Here is a 26,952-nt window from a genome sequence, read left to right on the forward strand (position 1 = left end):
GACTTGTGCTCACCAAACTGATTACCTGTTTGAACGCAAGGCAAATGATAAACTTATGCAACCCGTTTGAATGGAGAGGGCATTCGCATAAGGCAACATTACTAAATGTTTGTTTTGGTACGTGCCAAATGAAAATAAAACCCGTAAGCGCACAAATTTAATAAATATGAAATGAGTTTGTCATAAGCACACACACACTTACACACACATGCCGTGAAAAACGCAGAGAAAACCCTTGTTCCAATTACAGGATGCTAAGGTCCTGTTTCGGCAACTGTCAGCGGCTGCTGCTGCTAGGCTTCGATAAGGTGCCGCAAAGAAAATACCTCTAAGCTATACCCGAAAAACCACTCACAAGGCGGCCAAGCAAATAAACACGCACTTACAGGCTTACAAGTCCTTAGTCCTGTTCGCGCCCAACCACACGCCCAGCTCCTGGCTCCCGCCGACCCCGCTAGACATTCTTACATAAATAACATTTGACAAAATAAATGCCACTAAAGTAAAGGGCCGCAAAAGTCAAGTCAAAGGGAAGGTGCGCGTGTGGCAGGGGCATGCGAGGTATTCGTGTCCTTGCGGCATGCAACAAATGCCAAACAAATCGATGCCGAACGCCGACAAATACCGAAAAAAAATGTGATTATAAGCGCATAAAACTGCCACTGGAACCACCCCGCTGGTGCCTAACCTATTCCTCTGCCCAACCTCTCTCTCTCTCTCTCTACCCTCGGTCTGCCGCGTCTTTCCAATTTTGTGCGTGTCGTCAAGTCCTAGTTTGCTCGCTCGTAGCGGAACTTGTTGAATAAATAAGGAAATGAAAAGCAGCCAAAAACATAGAAAGCTGTCACAGTCTCAGTCTGATTGCTACACAGGAATTCCTGTGCCACGCCCACCTTCATGGCCCCCACTCACGTGCCTACTAGTCCAAAAGGTGCGTCCTTGCACCAGCTGGGACAAAACTTGTTAGCTGGCCCATTAATGGAGCCCGCAAAGCGTGAAATGTCCGAATTGTGTTGTTGATGATAGGACAGGCTGGGATCTGTAATTGGCAAAAATGGCAGGATGCGTCAGATGCCCCAGTCTGTGCAGCGCATATCAGCTGGAAGGATGCCGCGACCTACTGTTAAGATACGTATCTCTGAAACATCTCTTAAATAGCCGAAGGTTAGCCCATTACCAAAAAAATAAAGATGTTCATTAGGGGAAACTTTACTTTCTATCATGGCTGCAAACTGAATTCATGGTCTGAGCTATTCTTTAATTTGGGAATTTCAACTTAAAGTTGGCTAGGTTAAAAATGGCTTTGCAGCCTTTTTTATTGAAGCTTCAATGATAATGATATAGTTCCCGTTAGGCAAAGGGGTCGCTTGATTGAAAAAATTAATGCTCATACGTAAGCTCCATGGTAAAACTGTTGATACAAGTCAAGAATATATATTTATATTTAGGGGGCTCATCACTACAAAATATAACACCTGAGATCCTTGCGTTCATACATACGGACGGACGGATAGATGGACAGACAGACGGACAGACAGACGGACATGGCTAGATCGACTCGGCTGTTGATGGTGATCAAGAATATATATACTTTATGGGGTCGAAGATGCTTCCTTTTGCCTGTTACATACATTTGCACAAATACATAATACCCTTTTTACCCATTTTTAATGGGTTCAGGGTATAAAAAGTGAAAGATATTTTTGAATGAGCTTTCGATGGTTTTTAATATTATTAACTGGATATTATAAAAATAATTTTATTAATATATCATCAATTATATTATTTACATTATATATTATAAATTATTAATTCATGATTATGTTAAAAGAGAAAACGTCAAAAGTTTCATGGTTCACATTCGAATAAATGATTATAAAGAATAAATTTATTTTGCATATTTTCTAACATTTTTAAATCTGAAAAAAAAAAAAATATAATTTAAAAAAATTTAAAAAATATATATTAATGGCTGCTTGCGTATTCAAAGGTTTTATAAATATATTTTCAAGTCACAAAAGCTTTTAGAGCGAAATAATATATGGTAGCTGTTTGTCATTGAAATGCTCTCCGCATTTCTACTGATAACACAGATAACTCATCTTTCTTAGTAAACAACCTTAAGAACTGATAATTGCCTGAAGACACTAAAATCTGTTTTCTTTGCTCGATTCGCAAATAGGTCTCAGTCAGTTTATAATTTTTAACGCTGTGCAACGGTTGCAAACCTCGAATTAATTAACTGAAAATGGGGATGTATCTTAAACAATGGGCAATTTTATTAATGCCCTTACTAGTTCAATCAAATGGAGTATCAACAAATGACTCGGTTGGTGTCTCAAATGTAATGTCAATTATTTGGATTCTAATTTAAAGTTTAACGCAGTGCACAAGGGATTCGAGAGAGAAGGACTTGCAGTTCGGAGCCCACTGCTATAAAGTGGTTAAACCGCTTCTTAGCTACGCAGCCTCTATACGAGCAAAGGAAGAACAATTCGTAGAGTTGGAGAGTAAAGTCGATGTGCAAAAGGCGACTGAATTTAATTTGAGGGAAACAATCCGGCAAAAGGACCTTCAACTGACTCAACAAATCGAATTGGCCGCCTCGTATAAGAGCAATATTGCACAGCTGGAGAAACAACTTGCCTCAAATGATGTTCTCATAAATAATGTGCAATCCAAAGTTAAATCAGCAGATTCCCAAATCTGGCAAAAGGAACTTCAACTAACCCAACAAATCGAATTGACCGCCTCGTATAAGAGCAATATTACACAGCTGGAGGAAAAACTCGTCTCAAATGATGTTCTATAACTAATCTGTCATCCAAAGTTAATTCGGCAGATGCCCAAATCAATGAAAAAGATAAAGAATTAAAGATATTGCGATCGAAGCACGAATATAATGAATTAAATGTTGCCAAGATCAAACAACTTGAATCGAAACTCTCAGAGTGCAAAGCGATGAGCGAAACAATCAGGCAAAAGGATCTTCAACTGACTCAACAAATCGAATTGACCGCCTTGTATAAGAGCAATAATGCACTGTTAGAGAAACAACTCGTCTCAAATGATGTTCTCATAAATAATCTGCAATTTAATGTTAAATCAGCAGACTCCCAAATCAGGCAAAAGGACCTTCCAACTGACCCAACAAATCGAATTGACCGCCTCGTATAAGAGCAATATTACACAGCTGGAGGAACAACTCGTCTCAAATGATGTTCTCATAACTAATCTGCAATCCAAAGTTAATTCGGCAAATTCCCAAATCAACGAACAGGATAAAGAACTAAAAATATCGCGGTCGAAGCACGAAAATAATGAATTAATTGTGGCAAAGATCAAACAACTTGAATCGAAACTCTCAGAGTTCAAAGCCATGTCTATAATCCCTAACTGCCTACGAAAACCAAGTGGTGTGTATGCGATAAAGGTACCCGGTATGTATCCATTCTCTGTGTCCTGTGACTCGAAGCTCGGTACCGGGTGGATCGTTATTCAACGCCGTATCAATGGCAGTGTGAGCTTTAACCGAGGCTGGGATGAGTACAAGGCAGGTTTTGGGGATTTGCGTGGCGATTTTTTTATCGGCTTAGACAAACTCCATAAACTGACCCAATCGCTACCTCACGAATTATATATATCTCTGGAGGACTTTCATAATGAAACCCGTTATGCCCGATACAGTAACTTTGTTATTGGCAACGAGACAGAGTTGTATAAGATAAAAATGCTTGGAGATTTTACCGGAAATACTGGTGATTCCTTCAAGTATCATTTACACCAAAATTTTTCAACACCAGATCGGGATAATGATGTGGCTAGGGGTAACTGTGCTCTTATATACGAGTCTGGATGGTGGTTTGATAAATGTTATCACTGGTAAGCGTACTGTTTTATGTTTAGACCAGTTTTACCTATCATCTTTTTTTTAATTTTAGCAATCTAAATGGAGTATATACCTCGGAAAATTATGGACCAGCTGGAAATAAAATTGCTTGGAATGATTGGCACCGGAAGCCACTTAAATTTACCCAGATGATGATCAAACCTTTGGTTCATTAATACTCACTAATGTTTTTTTGAAAACTCTTTTTATACCCTGAACCCATTGAAAATGGGTAAAGAGGGTATAATGTATTTACAGACAGAAGGAAGCATCTCCGACTCCATGAAGTATATATATTCTAGATCAGCATCAATAGCCGAGTCGATTGTTTTAATTGAAGTCCCTTTTTTACTTTGAAAAATTATTTTATTTTCTTAAATTTTATTGCACTAATCGCATTAAATTAATAAGTCTAGACCTGTGACCCCAAACGAAGAGCAAAATTTAAACATGTGTCATAGGAAATATTTTGATAGCTCGCCGGGCAGCTGCTGACGTTTTAAACAGTGATAAGAATTTCGGAAATTCAAAATACGAGCTTTCTTTGTTGCGATTGCGCTCAGATATATTTTGTTTTTACAATATTTTATATTTTGTTTGTACAATATGTACTTCCAAAAACGCGTCATATATTTTGTTTTAAAAATTTTATTTTTGCTACACTTAAAGTTTAATTCAGTTGAATTTTTTTTTCTCAATATACCAACACATTAAATTAGCTATTTTACCAATTGAAAATGGGTAAAAAGGTTTAATGTATTTGTGCAAATGTATGTAACAGGCAGAAGGAAGCATCTCCGACTCCATAAAGTATATATATTCTTGATCAGCATCAACAGCCGAGCCGATCTAGCCATTTCCGTCTATCTGTCCGGCTGCCTGTCCGTCTATCCGTCCGTCCGTATGTAAGAACGCAAGGATCTCAGAACCTATAAGAGCTAGAGACTTGAAATTTTAGCTGTAGGTCCTCCTAGTGCCCTCGCAGATCGAGTTTGTATCCGATATTCGATAACTAGTAGTCCAGTCTGTTGCGAGTTCGAAACCTACCAGGAAATTGGTTTTCTTTTTGGCTGGTGTGGCTGTTGGGTAGAGGCGGCGGTAAGTAGTGCGGCTCGAACCCTTCCTAAGGAACTTTTTTTTTTTAACTTATCTTTATTACTACGAAAGCAAACGAGCGCGTAGCGCGAGCTTCAATTGGTGTTGAAATAAGAGGGTTCAGGGTATCCTCTAGTCGGGAGGTCCCCTCTAGAACCTCTTACTTATTTTAGTTTAAGTTCGTAGAATTCCAATTTAGTTCAAAAAATCCCACGGCGATTAGGCAATATTTGCTCTGTCTGTGAAGTTGCATACCATGAGAATTTAACGAATAATAAACGAATATGATTTGTATTTGCTAAGCATTCACACGGCTCACATTGTTGGCAAACAACACAAGTTTGGGTAAACAGTTCTTTACAATTCTGTTTGCCCAACCTAATGGCCACCATTCACTTCAAAGCCGTCAATAGAATCTAATGTTCGTACTCGCTTTATGCGCGTGTGTGCGCGTGTGTGTAAGTGTGTGTACACACACCTTTCTACTGGTTACACCCTGGTCATAATTGGCTGCCAAACTGGGGCCACCAAAGTAACCGAAACGTGCTGCCAAGTTTTCGTAAAGTTTTATCTTCTACCCGCTACCTGCTGTCTCTTACCTGTACCGGGGGACCTACTTTATATGCGTCTTGGGCGACTGTTATACCCTCGGAGAGAGAGGGATAGTATTTTAATGTTGTCACCTAATGTGTAACAGTTAGATGAAGGCCACTCTGACCCGTCCATAGTTTTTATTTTGATATCTCTACGATTTGCTTTCAATCGATAATTATCGATTCATAAAAGCATACTGACGGGATATAACAGCTGGCTATAATCTATATATATATACAAAAATAATATAAATAAATTAAAAAAGAAAACCAATTTTAAGCGCTAAAAGTCTCTTCTTTTGAATTTATATAATTTCTAAGTTAAAGAAGGGTAAAGCCTAGTCGGGCACTTGACTACAGCACTCTTATTTATTTGCTTTCAATTTGTAAATAAATTGGAGAAACAAAAAACGCTGCCTTGTTACGTATACGCCGCAGTGCCTGGCATTGCGTGCCTCTTGTCTTTTGGTCAAGTTGTTGTGCGTGCCATCATTATTATGAATGTTATTAAGTATTATTGTAATGGAAAGTTTTTCTGTTATTATTATTATTGTTGTTCGGTTCATATTTCAATAACTTTTTCCTTAGTATTTCGCCCCCATCGGAATTATGCGTCTGTGGCAGCAATGACCTTGCCACAGGCGCTCATCCCGGGCCTTAGAATCTTGGTCGACTGGCTGGGCGACTGGCCTCAATGCATCAATGCAGCCTCGTCTCGCACGCGTTGGCAACCCTGAAATGTGTTCGCAGGCTCGCAGATGTCCTTGACGCCCGGCAAGTCTTTTGTTTTTGTCATTGAGTGCGGCTTGGGCCACGATTGCAACTATTTCAAGATCCCGCAAATACACAATGGAATTGAAAACAAGCACGAATGCTCTAGCCGAGCGTACATAGCGAGGAGATACCCTGTATTCAGCATAGAGCTTAGGCCAGGCTTTGCACCATGGAAAATAAGTTCTTTAGTAACTGCGGAGTTGTAGTCAAATTTGTATTTCTTAAAGATGGTATTTTAATGTGGCTACATACCAAAAAGAACGATTGTTCCTTGATGGGGAAGGTAGCTAAAATGTATGTTAAAGAAGAGTATAAAATGGTTCATGGGGTTCATAGGTATTATCAAATACCCCTTTCTATCCAACTTTAATTTGAGGGTATAGTTTTCGCATACTGTTGCATACTTTTCGCGCTGTCTCGGTTGCAGTCTCAGTAGCTTATATCGCTTTCTGGTCCATCAGCAGCTGGCCTTATATATTGGTTGTCCCCAACTGCAATTTGCATGCTGATTGCTTTTGCTCTTGCTTTTGGTTTCGCTTTTGCACTTGTCTATGCCGAAGGGATATGCAATAACTTTGATCCTGCAAGAGCAGCACATAAAACTTTTACCAAGTGCCAAAACCCTCGAAGCAGACAAGTTGCCAACTAAATTGCTTTTGACCTCCTGCCCCCTCGCAAGCCCCGAACCCCGCCCGACTTAGAATGGCCACGCGCTAAAAGCTTACAAATGTTGTGCAATTTGTTAGCCGTAAAGCTGGCCAAGCATTGAATAACAACAAGTGCCAAGTTCATGGAATTGGATTACGACCTACGTTTGCAGCTAGGAGTGGGCAGAAGTGGAGGGCTGTAGGAGTTGTTTCCTAGGTTTCTCTTCGTAACTGCTTACAGAATATTTACATTGCCGTCTTATGTTGAGTGCGTTGCGTAAAACAAAACATAATGCACATCATCAGCAGCCTTGCCTTTGAAATGTTGCACAAATACCAACTGTTACAGGTAGCAACTTTTACAAAAAGTTATCTTATGCGCTTCAAACTATTCTTGAATGCAAAGCCAATTGAATAACTGTGAAATGCATTGTTCACTCTCTAAACATCTACCCATTTTGTTCTTTTGTGCAATACAAGTATCAGCACACAAAGGAATTATAGAAATTATACAACTATATATTTACTTCCTCTAGAGGGTCATCCCCTTTCTTGGTTATCACTCTCAATTCTTATAATATTTGTACTTTTGCTACTCACAGTTTTCGTACTGCTATTGCTTCCTTATTCTACCACGACATCTACTACTAATTCCACTTATTCCACTACATCTACTAATTCTACCACTACTTCATAAGTACGATTTCTACTACCACTGGTACAACAACTCCCCTTTTTTGGAACCCTGCTACCACGTCTATTGACTTTTACTACTACTACAGCTGTGCTTTTGCTGCTACTACTAATAATGCTACATTTACTACTACTACTAATAATGCTACATTTACTACTACTACTACTACTACTACTACTACTACTACTACTACTACTACTACTACTACTACTACTACTACTACTACTACTACTATTACTACTACTACTACTACTTCCACTACTACTTTTACATCTACTACTACTACTACTACTTCCACTATTACTGCTACTACTATTACTACTACTCCTATTACTACTGCTACTAATAATTCTACTACCAACCACAATTAAAAACACATTTACTGCATGACTTTTTCGATACCTGTTTTTGTTACTTCTATTATTTATGTTAATTTCATTCATATTATTTTATTTTATTATTACTTCTTTTATTACTGAGTCTTCTACTTCTACTACCCCTACCACTGTTGCAACTGCTTCTTCTGCTTCTATTGCTATTGCTGTCTTTCCACTTCTGTTAATACGCAATTTCTATTACTTTTTCTATATCTGCTAATACTTTTTCTACATCAAATACTCTTTATACTACTACAATTTTATCTGCTACTACTTCAACTCCAAATTCCATATGATATTTATTTATACTATTATTTCTGCCTGACACTTTATTTTCTGCTACCACTTCTACTACTATTTTCTTTTGTTGTTGTTTTAACTCTAATACTCCCTTTCACACTGATCAACTTTGATATTCCTAATGGAAACGTCAATACACAGAAATCCCCCGTGCCTGTGGGCTATGCAGCCATCAATAAACGAGAGTAGACTTAATCGAGTAATTCATGTTTTGCGCATCTTTTTTGACTACACGTGGCCATTAAATCCTTTCAATTTGCTTTACACCGTCGCACGCACACACCAAAGCAGCTTGTCCTGAAAGGGAGTACGAAGGAAACCTAATCAGATTGTTGCCTGCATTGTTGTTTGCTTCGGCTTGGGCTTGGGCTCGGCTTGGCTAATAAATTATCCTTACTTTTGGTTTCTGTTGCTGTTGATGTTTCGGTTGTTGCTTCGGCTCGCATCTTTGCCCAGGAAATACACCTCTTAACCAAGTTGCAAACCGGAGCCCAGCCCGGAGCTGAAAGCCGCCAGACTGCGACTGCCAGCAACAGCAGCAGCAACAATAGCAACAACAGCAACGAGGAGCAGCTCACTATAAATCACGAAAATTGTCGCAGCCTGTTGTTTGCGCTTGTTGTTGTTTGTTGTCGTTACTGCGAGATGTTGTTATTGTTGTTGCTGCGGTTGCTGCTGTTTGCAGTTCGTTGGGGATTTTTCATTTTATGGCAACTGGCATTGTTGTGACAGTTGTTCGTTGTTGTTGTTGCTGCTGCTGTTGCTGCTGCTTCTGGCCAACGTCCTCCGCAAATCCTGTCATGCAAATTATGTTGAGCCTTTTGTCCAAATGCAATGGCCTGGCACATATTTCTTTTATTGTGCAGCCCTCTACGCTTTATTATATTATTTATTTTTATTTACAGCCGCCCTCGTTTCTTTGTTTACTTAATATGAGAAAATAAGTGTAAAAAAAAATAAATAAAAATATTTACCATCACATTTGTTCAGTCCTTTTGCGTAGCAAATGAAGTGTATTTAATCAGTGCTTAAATATTTTGACAGTCTCTTATGCTGAAAAAATGGATATATACATATATTTAAATGTAGTTGCCGTAAAAAGAATTTTATGACTTATAGGGTATTTATGCTGCCAAATAGAGAGTTTTTTTTAATCAGCCTTGATCTGGTTATACAAATATGTTCTAATAAATTAATTCCTGTATTCTTCGAGATTAGATCAACCTAGGAAATCTACAAATCAATGTTATAACAGCTTATTGGTTATGAATACGAATTGGTGATAATTTAGTTAGCTTTTGTGATTCCTAATGTTTGTAAATAGATTAATTTAAAAGAGAAATGTAGGCGCACTTTGTTGCTAATAAATTTCGCAAATTCCAGACTGCTGACAACATATACAATTCTCAAATACAACGCACAAAATTAGCAAAAGTCACAGCTTGTTCACATCGATAAACCTTTTTGATCTCAAATATTCAATGCTCGTACCTAAGCTGAACTTTCTGCAGCATTTAATACTCATTCAATTTCGTAATTGACAAAATTAAATGATGTTGAAACAATTTATGTAAATCTGTTGTTTTCTTTTACTTACAGAACTTTTGGCAGGCAGCGCAAAAAGGACGCAGCTGAAGACAGGAATCAGAATCAAGCCAATTGAAACTGTAAGTGAAGCATTTTGATAAATCTACCTTAAATTGTGCTGTCGGCGGTGTCAACAGCGACAACAGAGTCACAGTCAAAGTCCTTGTCAAATGACTTGAAGCATTTCTTGCACGGGGCAAACGGTGCGTATGATTGATATGCGAAATGAAATCGTGCGCGCGCGCGTTTTTTGCCTGTGCTAAAGCTGTGGCTGTACCTGCAATATAAATTTGACGCTATGGCGTTAAATAGCGCGTAAAAAGCTACAAATTTCGCCACGCCCACACACTACCACGGCAACCAGGTGGTTTCGATTGCAGTTCCTAGAAAATACACTCTTTAAATCCCACACACACACACTCACAAATATTTTGCGCTCACGTTTGAGTTATTCGGACTGAGCTACGTATTGTCAGATATTTAATTAACTTATGTACTTGAGCTCTTGTCTCTATTGTTCTGGGCAACCGAAGGACATACACTCAGAGAATTTATCAGAAATGTTCTACTCAAATCAACGACATTTAGACAAGGTCAAAATATCTTATTCTGTATTTAAACAAAATGTTTAATCCCATAATCTCTAAATACAAGGTAAAAATTTTGAGTCCTTTATTAAAAAAACAATTAACACCATTCTTTCTAAATACGAGATCAAAGTGGTTAAACTAAGAAGTTTGGATTATTTATATCAAGAATTTAATTCTTGTAATTAGTATTGCATACTTATTTAAGAATTATAAAATCATTAAAATCAAGTTTAATTCATCAATTATAATATAATATATATGACTGAAATTTACTTATAACTTTAAACATAAAGAGTGTATACATTTTTTTCACGTACGATTAAGGCCTCTTTTTTCTCGGAGTGTAGAGTCAGCGAGCAGCATGTTGCATTCAGTTTTAATTACAACGCCTACGGACAAATGGAATACCAAACAAAAGTTCTACATTTAACTAAACACTCACAATGCGCCAAGGTTTTACACAGGCTTATCTAAGCGTCTATGGATATTGATAAGCCCACAGAGAGAAAGAGTGAGAGACAACAGAGTAAGAGAGAGGGAGATGTACAAGGACATAGAATTTGTGGGTTTTAGGTTGGTTCGTGCTAAGAGAGCTTGCGGCTTAATTGAAAAGCGATGCAATTGATAATCCTCTACTGTATGAAAGCTCAAATTGGCATAAGAGACAGGCTATTGTAAAATTTTGTGATGAAAATTACGAATCTGTGAAGTTTTTGAGACTTATCTAAATCCAAGTCCAAAGAAAATTATTATCTAAGCACCAAAAAAAAACAAAAGTTCTGGAAATGCGGCAAGGTCAGATGCAAATATTCATAGCCTTCGCAATAAATGAATGGAATATTTCTGTTGGCTTAAAGTATATATTCCCGATTAGTCTGTCCGATATAAGCGTCTCAAAATTCAATACTCTAACAATATTAACAGAGAAAATCGAATTATTAAAATACTGCGTACATCTGTTATGTGAAAATATTCTGCTTCTTTTTGCTTGTGTTCAGCTAATTTTTTTGTAACAACAACAAATTTGAGCTATTTAGTTTAATTTTGTTTAGTCAGGCTGCGAATTACCATTAGCGAATAACTAACAACATTTGCACTCCATTACGCAGCTTATGTTGAATATTTACCTAATTGAATGCCGCGTAACTAATTCAGTGGCCAATTATCAACTGGCTGATGATCAAGCTTGCCAAATGCAGCTGCCACAGTGTGGGAATTGCAGCAACATGCAGCACATATTACGCATACGCCCTGTTGAGCTAAAGCAAACTTCTAATACGGTTATGTCGCTTTGGGGAAATTGTATCTGACAGCTTGGGCCGGGGGGGAGACCTGGACTTGCGACACGTGCCAGATACTTGAATAAGTCAAGCCACCACAGAGCATGCCACCTAAAGGGTGTGTGTGTATGTGTGAATTTCGATTGGCAAAGCGAATGAATTATGCAAGTTGCAGGCAGTCGAAAGCGTTTCATGTGCGTCTCTTTGGAATGCGGCATGTGGCATGTAGCATGTGGCTTAAATTGAATTTATGCGCAGGAAACGTTTCCATTTTGTGTTCAAAGCGACAGAGGAAGAAGAAGACGACGACGGCGACGACGACTCGACTTTCAATTGATGTGCCACAATTACGACTCAAGTTGCAGCTGCATGAATTGCGCGCCTTTTTTATTCTCTGTCTCATTCGCTCAGCTCTAATTGTGAAACGCCGCTGGCGGTTTTAATATTAAATATACATATATATATATATGTATTTATATATATGTATAATTGTGTGTGTTTGGCAGTGCCGCATCCCCATCTCTCTAAATGCTGGCCTGGTCCTGTCAAATGGCCACGGGCTGATAAAATGGCGGCCGTGCCAACTCATTTGACGCCCGACCGGGCAAAACGTGGCCCATTTCCGCAAATGTCTTTTTGCCAAACCGAGCGAAACGTGAGAAATAAATTTTAAACGCAAAGACAGGCAGGCACATAGAAATGTGCGGGGTGTATGTGGGATATATCCCGTAACTGAAAGGCTAGCTGGGCTGGAACACGGAAGTTTCTGTCTGAAAGAGGCTGTCTAAGAAGAGCTGCTCTCTTTTCTTAAATGGAAACAAGCAAAAAAGTAAATAATGATGCATAAAATAATGTAGGGATTGAAGTGCGTTCGAAGCAGTGATTATTAGCTAACGAAATAAATATAGTCCCTTTGAATGTATCATAAAAATACATTTTAATCTTAAACCGAATCAGCAGATATATTCAGCACATTTTTAATTAAAATACAGGGTATTTCTCAAGTAGCGCACTGCAATTTGCCTTACTGTAACTTGTTGAATTTGCCTGAGGTGCGCTCAAGGTAAAACGTGCGAAGGACATGGACTTGGACACGGACACGGACACACGAGGCGCCGCCGACGACAACACTGCATAAAAATCCATGACAAAATGTTACAGATTGGCCAGCGCCAAGGCGTCTAGAAGCAGGGCCATACCCGTATCCGTATCCGTAGCCGTAGCCGTAGCCGGAGCCTTAGCTTTAGCCGGAGCCGAACAAAGGCCGGACGGGGCTGTTAAACGAGCCCCGGGCAAAGCTCGCCAAGCGAGCTAGCGAGCAAGAGAGAAGGAGATGTGTTTTGTAAAAGAGCGAGAGATAAAGCCAGGCACGCCTGCATATTTAATCCTGTTGATTTTTATTTGTTTCCGTGTTGCTGCTACTGCTACGGCTGCTGCTACGGCTGCTACTGCTACTGCTACACCTACATGTTGTACTATTTTTATGGCTTTTTATCTGCCTGATGATTTTGCATGCTCTTTGTTGGCAAACAGCAGCGCATCACATCCCCAACGAGCCCCACTTACCTCCCCTACCCACACACTGCGAATAGATGGTAAAGTTTTACATATTTCGCTGCGCTGCGAAGGTCGTCCTGGTAGCTACCTGATTACTGTACAGTGAAAGCTCTCTTGAGCAATTTTCAATAGAGATGTCGAAGAGATTACAAGAGTACGGGGAAAAAGCGACAAATTTAATTGTAATCAACTAATAATGCCTTTTTACGCCATTTATTCATCAATAAATTTTATTCAAAATAAATTTATAAATATTTACAAACAATATTTACAACAATCTAAATAATTATAAATAATAAATTGTTGTTTAAAAGATTTTCTTTTTTTTGATTAGTCGATTGACTCGAGTTTATAAAATTTTTCTTTTCTCTCAAGTTAATGGATTATCCTTGTAAGGTCTGAAAAAATTCGCTTCTTGCAATATTTATTTGCCCAAGGGAGCTGTCCGATAGTTAAACTTTCACTGTACATATATCTTTTTTCGGGCCGCCTGTTGCCAGTGCCAATAATTCTGAGCATTCTCACGCCTCTCCAGTGTCATTTAGAACATCTAAATAGGTGCCACAGCTGCTTACCATGTTTTTTGGCTATTTTATTTAGAGAGAATAGAAGAGAGCGAAAGAGGGAGACTGTGTGTAAAAAAGGTAGCAACTGTGACAAGGCTGACATTTACTCAGGCTGCATTGCATCTGCCCAATGCCTTGGTTGGCTTGAAGGTCGTCGGAAGATGGTCATTGTAAATTCATATGATTTTCCAAATAAACCAAATAGGCGACAGACGACATTTACAATTAGAGAGCACTTAAAGCTAACAACAACGATTTTTATAAATAAACCAAGTTAAGACCTTGGGATTGAATATATGTTCAACTCAAGCGCCACATATTTAATATACAAAACAACAAGAGAATCCTCAGTTAATTAAAATACAGGAACTAGCAAAAACAGATTTTTAATTTATAATAAAGAAATAGTCACGCGTTACAAGTTTATAAGTTATTAAGCACTTAATTCCTGTTCTATCTGGAATAAAGCTTATTTAAGTTAATATTTTTTTCGTTGTAATAACTTCATTGTTTTTAACAAGCAGTAATATTATAATATACATTACGTGAAAATCACTACGTGACGCATTTTACGTTGTTATTTAATTCGAGACTTGGTTTATTTGCATTGCTGAAAATAAAATTGTGAGAGTATACATTTTATTTATAATAAAATACAAAACCCAAGGTGTATTTATTCTCATACTCTCGTTATAGAGGTAAATGCAAATATAACTTGCATTCTTACAGCAAAGTTCGTAGCAGAAAATAAATACTGTATACATACATACGAATATAAAATATATATTATCAAATTTACAAAGCGAGAAACTTTATAAGCTTAGAGAAATAGTTGGCTCAGATTATTTTTTGGCAACATTTACGCAATGCACAAATTGCGAGAATGCAAATCATTTCGAGTGAATAAAATATATCAAGTGAACAGATTTATTCTGGGATGACATCAGAACGCACCGTGCTCGAAACGCTTGTTAAGCTGCGCAAGGTCGAGTTGAAAATAATACAAATAAATAAAACTGGCAACATTCACACAATTTTAATTTCAATGCCGCCATAAAGCAGAGCTGTACTTAATAAATCAACTCCCCCTCCATCGGGCAGCTCGGAAACTGGCACAACAATTTGAGCGAGGGCTCATTAAAAACCAAATACCGTAAGCCAAAAACACAGCGTCAAACAAGCGTATGCTGCAACTAACAGAAGCGTGCGAATTGTAGGTGTGCGACGGGGTGGCGGAGGGGCCAAGAGGTGCTGCCATGTTGGTAACCAGAATGTGGAAAACCAAAACAGTGGGCTAAGCGCGTCTAATTGAAGCGTGTGGAACGCGCACGTTCCTCAACTAACTAACCCACCAACCAATCAATCAATCAGTTAATCAATCAATCAATCAACCAGGCAACGTTTAAAATTGATTGATTTACTCGTGTAGTCGCCGAAGCATTGGGACGCATTGGGAAGACACGATTTGAGGGACTAATACTACATATGGTATTTTACTGCAATTTTTGTTGCTGTTTTTGGTCTTTTTTTAGTATGGATATATAATGCTTGAGTAGAAAAGCTACCGCTGTATAAATTGTGGAGTAATTAAGCCGAAATCTTAAGCACAAGCTGATTTGAACTATTTTAAATTCTGGAATTATGCTGATAGCATTTTTTTAAATTTAAAATTTTATATTATTTCGAATTTGCTTTTTATAAATATCAAAACAATTTTAATTTTGTATTAATTTTGTTTACAGTGTAAATTCTACGTTCCTTTCCATACACAAAATACTCGAGTAATTCACATTAACGCACTTTGAGGCCCCATATGCAACGGGCCGCGTGTGGGGTTAATGGAGTGCATGCTTAAAGGCTTTAAGCCAGCAAACCAAGTGAAATATTGACATTGAGTAGACTCTACTTAATGCTAGCTAAATGCCCGCTGAGCCCCCTGATCGGGCCACTTATTGGTTCGACTTATTAAGCTGGCAGCTAAAAGTGCATGAGTGGGGGGAGGGGTAATAGCAACAGGCCACTGCCCCAACGTCATAATCATCTTCATCGTAGCTATCATGATTATCATCATGTTAGTTAATATAAATGCCATTTGCAGTTTTGTGCTTACCCTTCATGCATGCACCCTTGCGGCCACTTTGAAAGACGTGAAATTAACTTGAAAATTGTTATAGCATTTTGTGGTTCTTGCCCTCTCTTTCTCTGCCTTTTCTCATTCTCAATTTCCCCGATTCTCGCCCCTTGAGCAAATCGGCTTTAAGACGCGGCAAAGAATTCGCTTTCATGTCGACAAGATGCTTTTTCTTTCATTACATTGCACTTGTTTTCTTTTGCTCAAATTTCTCTCTCCCTTTCTTTTTCTCTCGCGCTTTCTTGTTTGTTTAATAAAAATTCTAAAATTACTTGACCGCAACAAAAGCGCCAAATTGTGCCAAGTTGTTTTCTCTCCACTTAAGCACAGACTCACCGAAAGGCACATTCGTATGCGGTGTACTTAATCAGCTGAAAGCGTGGCCAAGTTTTGCCCAAATGTGCCAGATCACGTATACGCCCGATATGACTGGGCACAAAATTGATTTGCACTGTGCACGGCCAGTGGCTGAGTGGGTGAGTGGGTTGCCAGGTAACTGAAATATTGTTAGCTATTTCCAAAGCCTTTGGGAGTAATCAGCTGCATTAAGGTGCCAAAGGGATTGCCAGCAGCAAACAGAGAAGCAAACGTACATCAGGACAAGCAGCTAGACGCAGGAGACTGTGAAAAATTGGGAAATCAGACAATCCTTTATCATAAATTAAATAACAAAGTCATCTTCAGATAATGAAGATGATTTTTTAACAGACAAGAGTTCGAAATGAAAAATCTCGAGCTGGGTGCACGGTGAAAATTGGAACCCAATTCAAAACTGTGCCGAAATCGGCTTAAAATTCATAGTGAAATAAAAAAAGTTGTTAGGCTCTTTATAAACTATGATATGACAGGCACTGGGAGCTCGAACCTCAGATTTCTCGTTTGGCGAACGGGCGCCTGTCCACAAATTAACACGTGCTTGAAGCCTGAGGCCTAAGCCTAATCCTAAGCTTCTTGTGTGAACTGCAGAGTTACATAGAAAAAGTGAGAGGGAGGGCTATAATATTCAGATATTGCATCCAGCTTAGGCTTAAATCTAAATTCACAAAATTTCAAACTAGCTCCATTTTGATAGTTCTAGAAAATAGTTAATATTAAATGTATACCAATAGGTTTTAATGTTTACTTTCAATAGAGCTGAAAAAGCTAATCAAAAAAGGATGAGCAGCTGATATATATTTAATCTGACTATTGTTATGCACAATCAATTGCAGCCACACAAATAAACAACAACTTAAACCTCGAATAATTCTAAAATATTCTGGCTAAAATATATAAATATATACCTCAAAGAGCATTAGCAAATGTGATTAAGCGGCGAGTCAGAGTAAAACCATTTCGCACAAATTGCAGAACTTTTTAGTTAATTGAAACTCAACTCGGGCCACCATCAGCAACAACCACCAAATGCTGCCTTAAGAGCTTTTCTGGTCCATTTTATTTGACGACTTCATCGGGCGCTGCAGACCACAAACTAAATTCAAATTTACTGCAGCCTCAACAACAGCAGCAAAAAACATTTCCATAGTTTTTCCTCCTTTTTCATTTTTTCTTCTTATCGATGCATTTTCTTTTTTGCTCAAATATTTGCTCTTACTTTTTCCAGCGATTGTTTTGTTTGTTTGTTTTTCTTCTTTTTTTTTTGTGCACTGCGGAACAATAGAAATGCAAGTTGGCTTAGAGCTGAGTGCTGCGTGGTTATATATCACCCAACTTGGCTGTTAGACGCTTAGATTTGTTGCCATTTAGCGGGAACTGCAGTCGTTTTAAAGTTAAGCGTGCGTGGGCGTGTCCAGGGAGTGGCCAGGCCCAACCAAACCAGGTGAGCCACTATCCCCAGCTGAGCCACTATGCCACTATCCACACTGGGCAAAATATATAGCACATTGCTGTCAAGCTGTGCCCCATTATTTTTACCTCGCTTCCACTCTTTGTTCATCCCCAACGCCCTTGAGCCCATCCTTTGGTTTATGGCCTTCACGTAGATTTGACATTACATCGATTGACTTTTGATGTGCTCGATGGGGCAAGCTACTACTAGCTAAATAGTTTACTGCCCAGCTGTCCAACATCGTGCATGGCATGTGAAAATGTTACCCATACGCCCCGTGGCATCCGTTTTGTACGGCACTCACGTAAATACTTTGATCACTTTTGTAATTGTATTGTTATGAGCGCAACCATCAAATATTCATGGTCAATTAGAGCCAAAAACAGAGCACAACCTAACAAAACTATGAAAAGTTCAGTGAAGGAAGGTTTTTTAAAAAAAATATACAATTTTATGAGCTGAAAATAGATACATAAAACTTTTGAATGCAACAAAGTGACGGAATGACTGATTGACGGACTGACTGATTGGTGCGGGACGGGGCTGGGAAGCTGGAATTTTTACACTAGTCACCTTTTGCATTGTAATTTAAAAGCTTAAAGGAAGTTTGGAAAAATGCGATCCACAAGAGTGAGAAATTCGGCCAGTCAAAGCCGGATATTACTGCCTAGTATATAATTAATATACAGAATATTTAACTGCATTGTATACATAACTTATTCATTTGCAAAATATAAAAAAGAAAACTGCATATTAATTAATATAAAAAGCATTTGTCTGTTGTCTAGTGTAACTAGTGTAATATGGAATCCCTTGCTTATTTCCAGCCGCTGCCCTTTTAGCCGATGTTTCAATTCTTCAGGTCGACGAACAGGATTGTAGCTTATTGGATTGGGCTTGTCGATTGAGTATGCAATGCCCAAGGCTAATTGGCAGGGCCACATTTAGCCATGGCCATTGCCACAAGCATTATTATTTTCATTGTTGTGACAAGGGACGACTGATTTCATTAACTGACCTTTAATTGCATCATAAATGGTTAGTACAGCTATTTCAAGCGACATATATGTAATTTATGCAATTGAATTGTGGCATATACGGGCAGGAACTGCAGGACATTGCCGGGACTATGTCGTTGGCCGTGACCCAGTTCTGTAGTTGACTTCCACTGCGAACAGGAACTGAGCCACATTTTCATGCCCAGTGACACTTGTGGCATCATTGCTCGGCACTAATTATACCCTGTACTCATTCGAATCAAATAAATATGGCTATATTGGTTAGGTGAAAATTTGTGTTAAAGGCAAAAGAAGGAAAAAACTATTTGGAAATCTATTCAAAAATTAGAAACGTAAGATAAATAATCTATTATTTGGTAAAGTTGGGTATAGGGTATCTCCTAATTGAGCAATCGTTAATAAGTCACGCCTACTTGTTTTCTATGGCCCACTTGGAGGTGGAGGTGGCTGTGGCCAGGGCCATTTTGGCCCACATTGAGTCTTTAGATTGAGCTGCTCGTCACGTAATGCGCAGGTGGAACGACGTCCAATCAGACATCGGACAACATCTTCAAAGGCGCAATCATTTACTGTAGATGTTTGCTGTTTGTTGTTGTACGTGCAACCATCTGTGGCAAGAATAAGCTTTGCTTTCCTTCTGTTTACAGTTCTTGTTCTTGTCTGTGTCTCGATTAGCTTTTTGTTGGGCGCTTAGCTCGGCAATCTGCTTGAAGCAGACAAAAAAGGGGTATTTGTAAGTTAAACTGAAGGAGACAATGTGACGAGATATTTGATATATAAATGTATGCAAAGGTTAAAAGAGATTGAGATATGCAAAGACATATTTTTGTGAATTTTAGGAAAATCCAACAGCTGTTTCGAAAGCTCTAAAGGGAAATTACAAATATATATTTCTTAAAAAATATCTGATAATTGTAACAATTTTAAATCTTAATCTCACGCATTGCAGAGGATATTATTAAATTCTTACAAAATCTATAACGCAGAGAAGGAGGTACCTTCCAGCCCATAATAATCTAGCTTCCATCATTCTTGTACGTATTTTTGGTATGGATCCATATTTTTGTTGTAATCTAGAGTCTGCTGAATCGAAGCATATATAGTTGACATGGGAACAACCTTTCAATAAGTAGCTCTTTCTTAAATTTATTTTTATCAGTTTTTTATATTATGTTAATTAAAATCTATCTATAGGGAGTACTTCACTAAGCTTTTAACATTTGAGAAAAATGTAATAAGATCGAAATTATATATAAGTCGTTCGGATTATGATATTGTATAGAAATGTCGGGCACATCATCAAACATATATGTTTCTTCTTATTGTTCTCTTTTTTGTTTGTTTTTAAATTTGATAAAGAGGAAGCATTTAATATGCAAGTCTTCCATTCAATTTGCTGCCAGATATACGGCAAATAAATCTTAAAATAAAACTAGTAAATATTGTAGAGCTCCGACTGCCCCCTGTAAGCCATGTCGTTGGCAGTTTTAGTGTTACGCATCACAATTTTGCAGCCATAAATAAATTTGCATGCATGTTTTTGGCATATAAAATGGCAACAGCCATTTGGCCGAAATGTTCTCGAAACTGCAGAAGCTAAAGCAGATATTTTTAAATATTACGAATGGCCAGACAGGTTGAAAGCCGCACTTGTGGTCTTAATCCCGCAGGGTTTTTCTATTTTATTTATTTTATTTTTTTGTACGCAAGTTCTATGTGCATTGGAAGCAGCAGTGCTGTCCAAACTGTGCATCAGCTTAATTAACGATGCACATGTGTTTGCCTAGCTGCTGTATGTCCCTTTCTCTATCTCACTCACTCTTTCTCTCTCTCTCTCTCTCTGTCTGTTTGTCTGTTTATAGTCTGATTTTAGGCGCGACTCCGCTGCAGAGCTACGCATTGGGATTTATGCGATAAACGTGATTTTTACACAGTTTTCACTTGTCCGTAAACCAAACAGCAAACAGCTGACAAGTGCGTGTAAAATACGAGAGTAAACGAGCCCCAGCCACAGACATAGCCACAACCAGAGGCACGCCCCCTCCACGGGGCACGTCACCCCTTGACTGTCCGGCTGAAAAACACGTGCATGGCGCTGCCCCAGGGGCATTTGTGGCTCCGGCTCAACGTTTGTTTACCTTGACCAACAAAAATACCTGAAAGGACACGTTTAAATGCACGTCAGTTGGTTTTTGTGTTTTTTTGAGGTTCTTTTTTTTACTTTTTTGTAAGGACAGACCCCGCTGTCATACATCGCGCTTAAAATGTTGGCTGAAACTCATGAATCATAGATGAGATATCCTTGAATTTGTGCACGTGCCCAATTTTGGGTGTTGCTTAAATGCTGTGCTAAAGCGTTCACTTTACCTGTGCTAGCTTTGCTAACATCTTAGCAGACTATCGGGTTGAGAGATGACGATCTTCACTAAAGTTTGACAACGTTTGATTTTGCAAGGAACAAACAAATAGCAATATCAACATTCAAAGCTCCCAATGCTGACACAAATTTGTATAAATAAATTCATTTATTCAATATGATATTTATTATATTTTATTGCTAGCTAGCAAACTAGGAGAGTATCTAAAAACCAGTAGAATTACGACCTGTGCGACTCTGGAATATTAATCAAGCCTTGTTCTTCATATAATAGTTATATATAAGTTTCAAATAATAGGAAAGCATTTGTTTGTAGACTTAAAGCATAGCTTTAGGTATTATAAAAGCCAAGTTCATGAGCAGTTTCTAAGCTGCATTTAAATTATGATGTTCTTATTACTGCAAATGACACTATTCAGATTTGAAATTCTATACAAAAGCTAGAGCGTGGCCCAGCTAAATGAAATTCCGTAGCCTTTTGAAGTAGACGGCGAAGTTTACATAAATTTCCCGGGCAATATTGTCCAGTGGAAATACAATAGCCAAGCTGAGTGGTATTTTTCTATTATTAGTCGGCCAGGTGCTTCAGTTCCACTTTTATCCCCCAGCGAGGTGCTGACAGAGGCATGTGCGGGAGTATTGTTGCCTTATGCAAAGCGCGGCGCTTGCTCTTAAGTTTTATTGGCGGAACGTGACCGTAATAAGCCGCTTCATACGCAAAATATATGTGCGAGCGGCAATACAAAAGTGCATTAAATATTTACTCAATCAATAACACACATATTTTTGTAGAGTATATGAGGGAGGCAGCTGTGGGCGGGTTCGTTTCAATTACCTGCTCCACTCTCACTCTTGTTTTTTGCAAGCAGAACTTAACTTTCTTTACTTTACATATTTTCTACTTGGCAACAGACTCTTTTCAAGGTCTGCCCGCCCCCTCTCAAATCTCTTCAAGAATTTATATAGCTTTCAGGCGCGGGTTGGCCCCGCAAGGAACCGGAATTTTGAATAATTTATTAGAACTCTGGCAGGCACCGCATCGCATCTTATTTCATCTCATGTCATCTCAGCTGTGACTTGCCATATAGTCGAGGATTCTCTGTATATATATATGTATATATAAGTAAATATGTATATATGCATCTGTTGTTTGTTTGTTGGTAAAATAAAGCGTGAGTAGTCGAATTTGATTTGATTTTGGCTGTGCAACCACTTGATAGGCCTGCGGCATCAACAATATTCTGGCCACTTGGAAATTAGTTGGCAAGCAAAGATTTTGGCCTTTTCAAAGCCGTTAGCTAACATACTTAAGTTTTCAGCAAACGGAAGTGATTTAAGTCACGCCTCAAGACTTGCTAAAAACACTTGAAAGCTGGTTTAAAGTCTGGCCAAAATATATTAGAAATATCGTAATTAATCGCATAGCCCTGTCTTACCTTAAGATGTCCTAGCGGAGGGTCACAGCTGTTAAAGTTAGGTTAGTAGTTTGTGTCCATTTAGTATAATAAAAATCACATCAGGCATTATGCATGCTAACTTTTAAAGCGCATTTATCTTTGCGTCATTTTTTTGTTTTATAAATCCCTTTAAACACTTTTCACATTAACCAAATATACATATTGGGATTAAAGGGTGGTGTGGCCGCATACCTTTTCTACCACATCGTCATTTTAATGTCACACTCATGTATTTTATCGCTGGTTTTTATCACACAGCGTGAGTATCAAGGTAGTCCCCAAAACAGATGCAAAATTGAGCAAAAACAAAGCACATTATCAAACAGGCCACAAGAGAATTGAAGGGGACTCGGGCAAGGCAAGAGAAGCAGAAGCTGCTCATTTTATGTTCGTGGAGTGGACACTACAGCAGGGAAAAGCTGTTGTTGTTGATTTTGACTGAACACATTGAAAAAAATTGCATAAGAAGGGTATATTGTTTCTAAGAGGCAAAAAAAAAGTTAACTCCGACCTTATGAATATATCCTTAGCCAGCTTCAAAAACAGAACCAATTTGGCTTAATTCGAACTACCGATAGCTTCCATTCTTTTCCTAAATATAATGTAATTTGAGCATAGCTAGAACAGGAAAATTGGGAAGTAAGTCTCATATGTACATCCAAGTCAAGTTTAATCATTTTGTATAACTATTCCCTCTGACTGAAAAATATTAATCCCTTTATAACATCTGTATTTTCTTATATTTATATTAACAAAAAAGTTATTTGAGAATATTTCATATTATTGGACTAAGAGAATAAAGAGCACAAATGCTGTAGAAAATGCTTTATACAAATCTGGTTAATAGGGTATCTGTAGTCGTGTCTCTTAACTTGAACATTTTCCATTTTTACTGCTTTGGCTTGGTTCTTGTTGTTTTTGGGGCGTGGTCTCTGTTGTTATGCAACGGCGTACAGCAAGGTGTTAAATTATATCATTAGGCTGGCTGTGCATAATTTAATTAAAATGGCCAAAGGCTCGTGTTCTTCTGTCTCTTGTTGTCATTGCTATTGTAGCTGTTATTGTTGTAGTTGTTGTTGTAGTTGTTGTTGTCGCTGTGTGTTGGCATTGATATTAAAATTTAATTAAAACGCTATCAAAAAGCAACAGTTTGTTGAGCCACCATGTCTGCCGCACTGTCTGGCAAAACTGTTAACGCCAAATTGATTGCCCAGCCACATGGCAATAACTTTAATACACAAACCACAACGCACACACACACACACACACACACACACACACGTACATTCATACCCACTTTTCGCCCATTTAATCAGATACTCAGAGTCAGTTGAAGTCCAACGAGTCGACAACGCGAGTGCGCAGTCATTTAACTTTGACATCCTTGGGTTTCATTAAATGTACATTCAAACACACACAAATGCGCAACTCACACACACACCCACACACATAATACACCCACACAACACACACCTACTCAATCCCACGCACATCCGCTTTTCTACTCGAAATGCAACATGGAGGAGTCCGAAGTCCGGAACAGTTTAATTAATGTCAAGCATTAAATGTGATTTTGCCAAGTACATGAGCTGCCAAGCCAGCTGAGCACAGCTTAGGTTACAGTTTTACAGTAATTACACTTTGAAAGGCTTGTTATTACGTTCAACTAAAACCGTAAACAGGCAACTAGTTACAGACTAGTCCCTCACCTAATCCCACAACTGTAATTTAGTATCGTCTTTATTTGATTGGCCGAATACATTTAAAAAGTTGTATTCGAGAAAAAAGTACTTTTAGCGACGAGAAAATGCAGCGAGTAAAAATCAATGAATTAAATTTTACAAGTAACACAATACACTTAAGTAGTTCACAAATACATTAAGAATAAAAGTTTCAGAATATATTCAATATATTATCAACCCAACGATTAGAAAATAGTGGGTAAAATACGACGAGTAAAATAAGCGAGTTAAATTCGAAAGAAAAACAATGCGTACAAATTAATTTAAAAGCACTAAAGCAAATGGTTTTATGTTATAGAAAACCATCAAAGACTTTTAGTAACGAGTGTGAAATAACGAGTAAAAACCGACGAGGACAGAGAAACTCTTTTAAAATTATGTATATTACTAAAGCTAACACGTACCTCCGACGAGTAGGAAGTAACGAGTAATGAAATTGTAAGCTACATACTTGCCAAATATATATACATAGTATTAACCTTTGAGAAATAATGTGTTGTATAAGCTTTGAATACGTCCATTTCATGATTTAATTAAAAAAGAACTGAGCCCAACTACTAATTGACCGCAATTGAATCGTTGAATATAATTAAAATAATCTTGCTTAGCCAAAGTACTTGGCTCTGTCTACACTAACTGCTGACACTCGCTGCCAAGTCAAAGTCAATTTACTTATATACAACTCTTCTGTTGTTTGCCAAGAAATCCAAGAAATATCGAAGCAGCTCAGGCAAAGCGACGAAGGCCCAGAAGAAGATCACACGCAACATTTTAAACATTTTCATTTAAAATAACTTTTAGCCTTAATTTGTGCAATTCATCAGCAAAAGAAAGCAAAATAAGGCCAAAACAGCGCGTTGAGACTCTGGCCGGCCGGCCAACTTAAGAGCCAGAGGAAGAATGGCCTAAGAACTTCCGTTTCCACTGGCAAACGATCAACGAAATAATGACAGCAAAAAATGCGAGAATGAGGCAACTGGAATGCAGCCAATGTATGGGAGGGAGCCGCATGCAATTGCAAACAATTAACAAATATGTTCTGACCATGGCCAGAAACACGCACGACTGCTGCGTCTGCCTCTGGCTGGGGATTGGCATCGGAATTGCAATTGGCCGACTGCCTGCTCGCCTGGCTGTTTTGTCTGTCTGTTAATTTGTCCGTCTGTCCGGCTGTCTCATCAAATGAAAATTGCTGCCAATGCCTGTGCCTGTGCTTGAGTCTTAGCCTGAGCCTGCAACGATCAACCATTGGCAACCGAATCCATTGGCAACGTCTTCTGCTCAATTGCCAACTCATTCATCATTTTTAATTATGACAATTGCCTGCTTCTGGTCGGAGCCCTAAGCCTGGGAAATGCGCGGCGGAAAAGAAAAGCTTGAGAAAATCATGCAGCTCACGTGCCTATTAGCTGTTAATGGCATTTGCCCACAGTTGAGTGGGGCCTTAGGGCCGATGGATTTTTATGGCAGTTGTTGCCGAATTGGGAACCTGGATTTATTGCCTGCCCAACAGGTTGTTTGACGCCCAATAACATTTAATGCTCTCAGCTGCCTTAATTAAGTTGCCAGCTATTGGCTCGAAACGAATTCTTTTTCTTGCCACTTGCTGAAATCGAAATCTAACAGATGTGCCCACAATTTATTTTCACTTGTATTTCTGTTAAAGTTCTCCAAAGGCTCTGTTCCCAGTTTCCTAAAATACATCCATGCATTTTTTCAACTGGCATACTTTTCTTCAATTCAACAAATTACAAACATTTTTACGTAAATAGCTGCCAAGTGTTCATTAAATACCTATCCTTCATCCTTACCCTGTCATAGATCTGTCAAAAATAAAGCGGTTTTTTATATTTCTGACATTTCTGACATTGGAAGAACTTTCAAGTAAAATATTTAATTATATATCCTCTGGTTAGCTGCAACCCTTAATTTTCGCCTCCCAACTATTAGCTGTTCGTCAAATTTAAACCAGCGCTCGCTTTCGAAAGACAGACAGACAGACAGACAGACTCAGCTAATCTCTTAATCAGGCAAAAGTAATAGCTCATAACTGGGCGCAGTGGAGCCTCATTAAATAATAATGAGTATTCTTATCATTAGCAAACCGAAACTAGGGTATATATACATAAATATGTTTATAAATATATTTGTGCTACCAATTACATAAATATGCCACGCGGTGAGCGGCAGGAAAGCTAATTAAATCAAAACGCATATAAATTAATAATTATAATTATAATTATGATTGTTTAAAGTGGAAGCGCAGCGGAAGGCAAAGCAAAATGAATACTAAATGGCATTTAAATGTGAATTTAATTGATGTACAATAATCGTACTATGCAAATAATTACCCCTATTTTGCATAATATCGCATTTTCTGCTCTCTTGTCCAATCTTATTCACATGACAGCTGGCGAGCGCGGCGTATGCGTAATATTTATGTTCCTTT

The 26,952-nt window shown here is 38.3% G+C and overlaps 1 long non-coding RNA gene across 1 annotated transcript in view; it reads left to right on the forward strand.

Annotated features, from left to right (window-relative positions):
- Positions 1 to 10,038, forward strand: part of LOC135439300 (uncharacterized) — a 47,798-nt gene extending 37,760 nt beyond the window's left edge. The window contains exon 3 of the long non-coding RNA XR_010438024.1: positions 9,969 to 10,038. This is a non-coding gene — a long non-coding RNA (uncharacterized LOC135439300). The remainder of the gene's footprint in view (positions 1 to 9,968) is intronic.
- Positions 10,039 to 26,952: the final 16,914 nt, after the last annotated feature.

The sequence above is a fragment of the Drosophila montana genome, unplaced genomic scaffold (genome assembly GCF_035044405.1).
Source record: "Drosophila montana isolate Dmon_TW-CO22-7 unplaced genomic scaffold, ASM3504440v1 contig_402_1, whole genome shotgun sequence".
Lineage (NCBI taxonomy): Eukaryota > Metazoa > Arthropoda > Insecta > Diptera > Drosophilidae > Drosophila > Drosophila montana.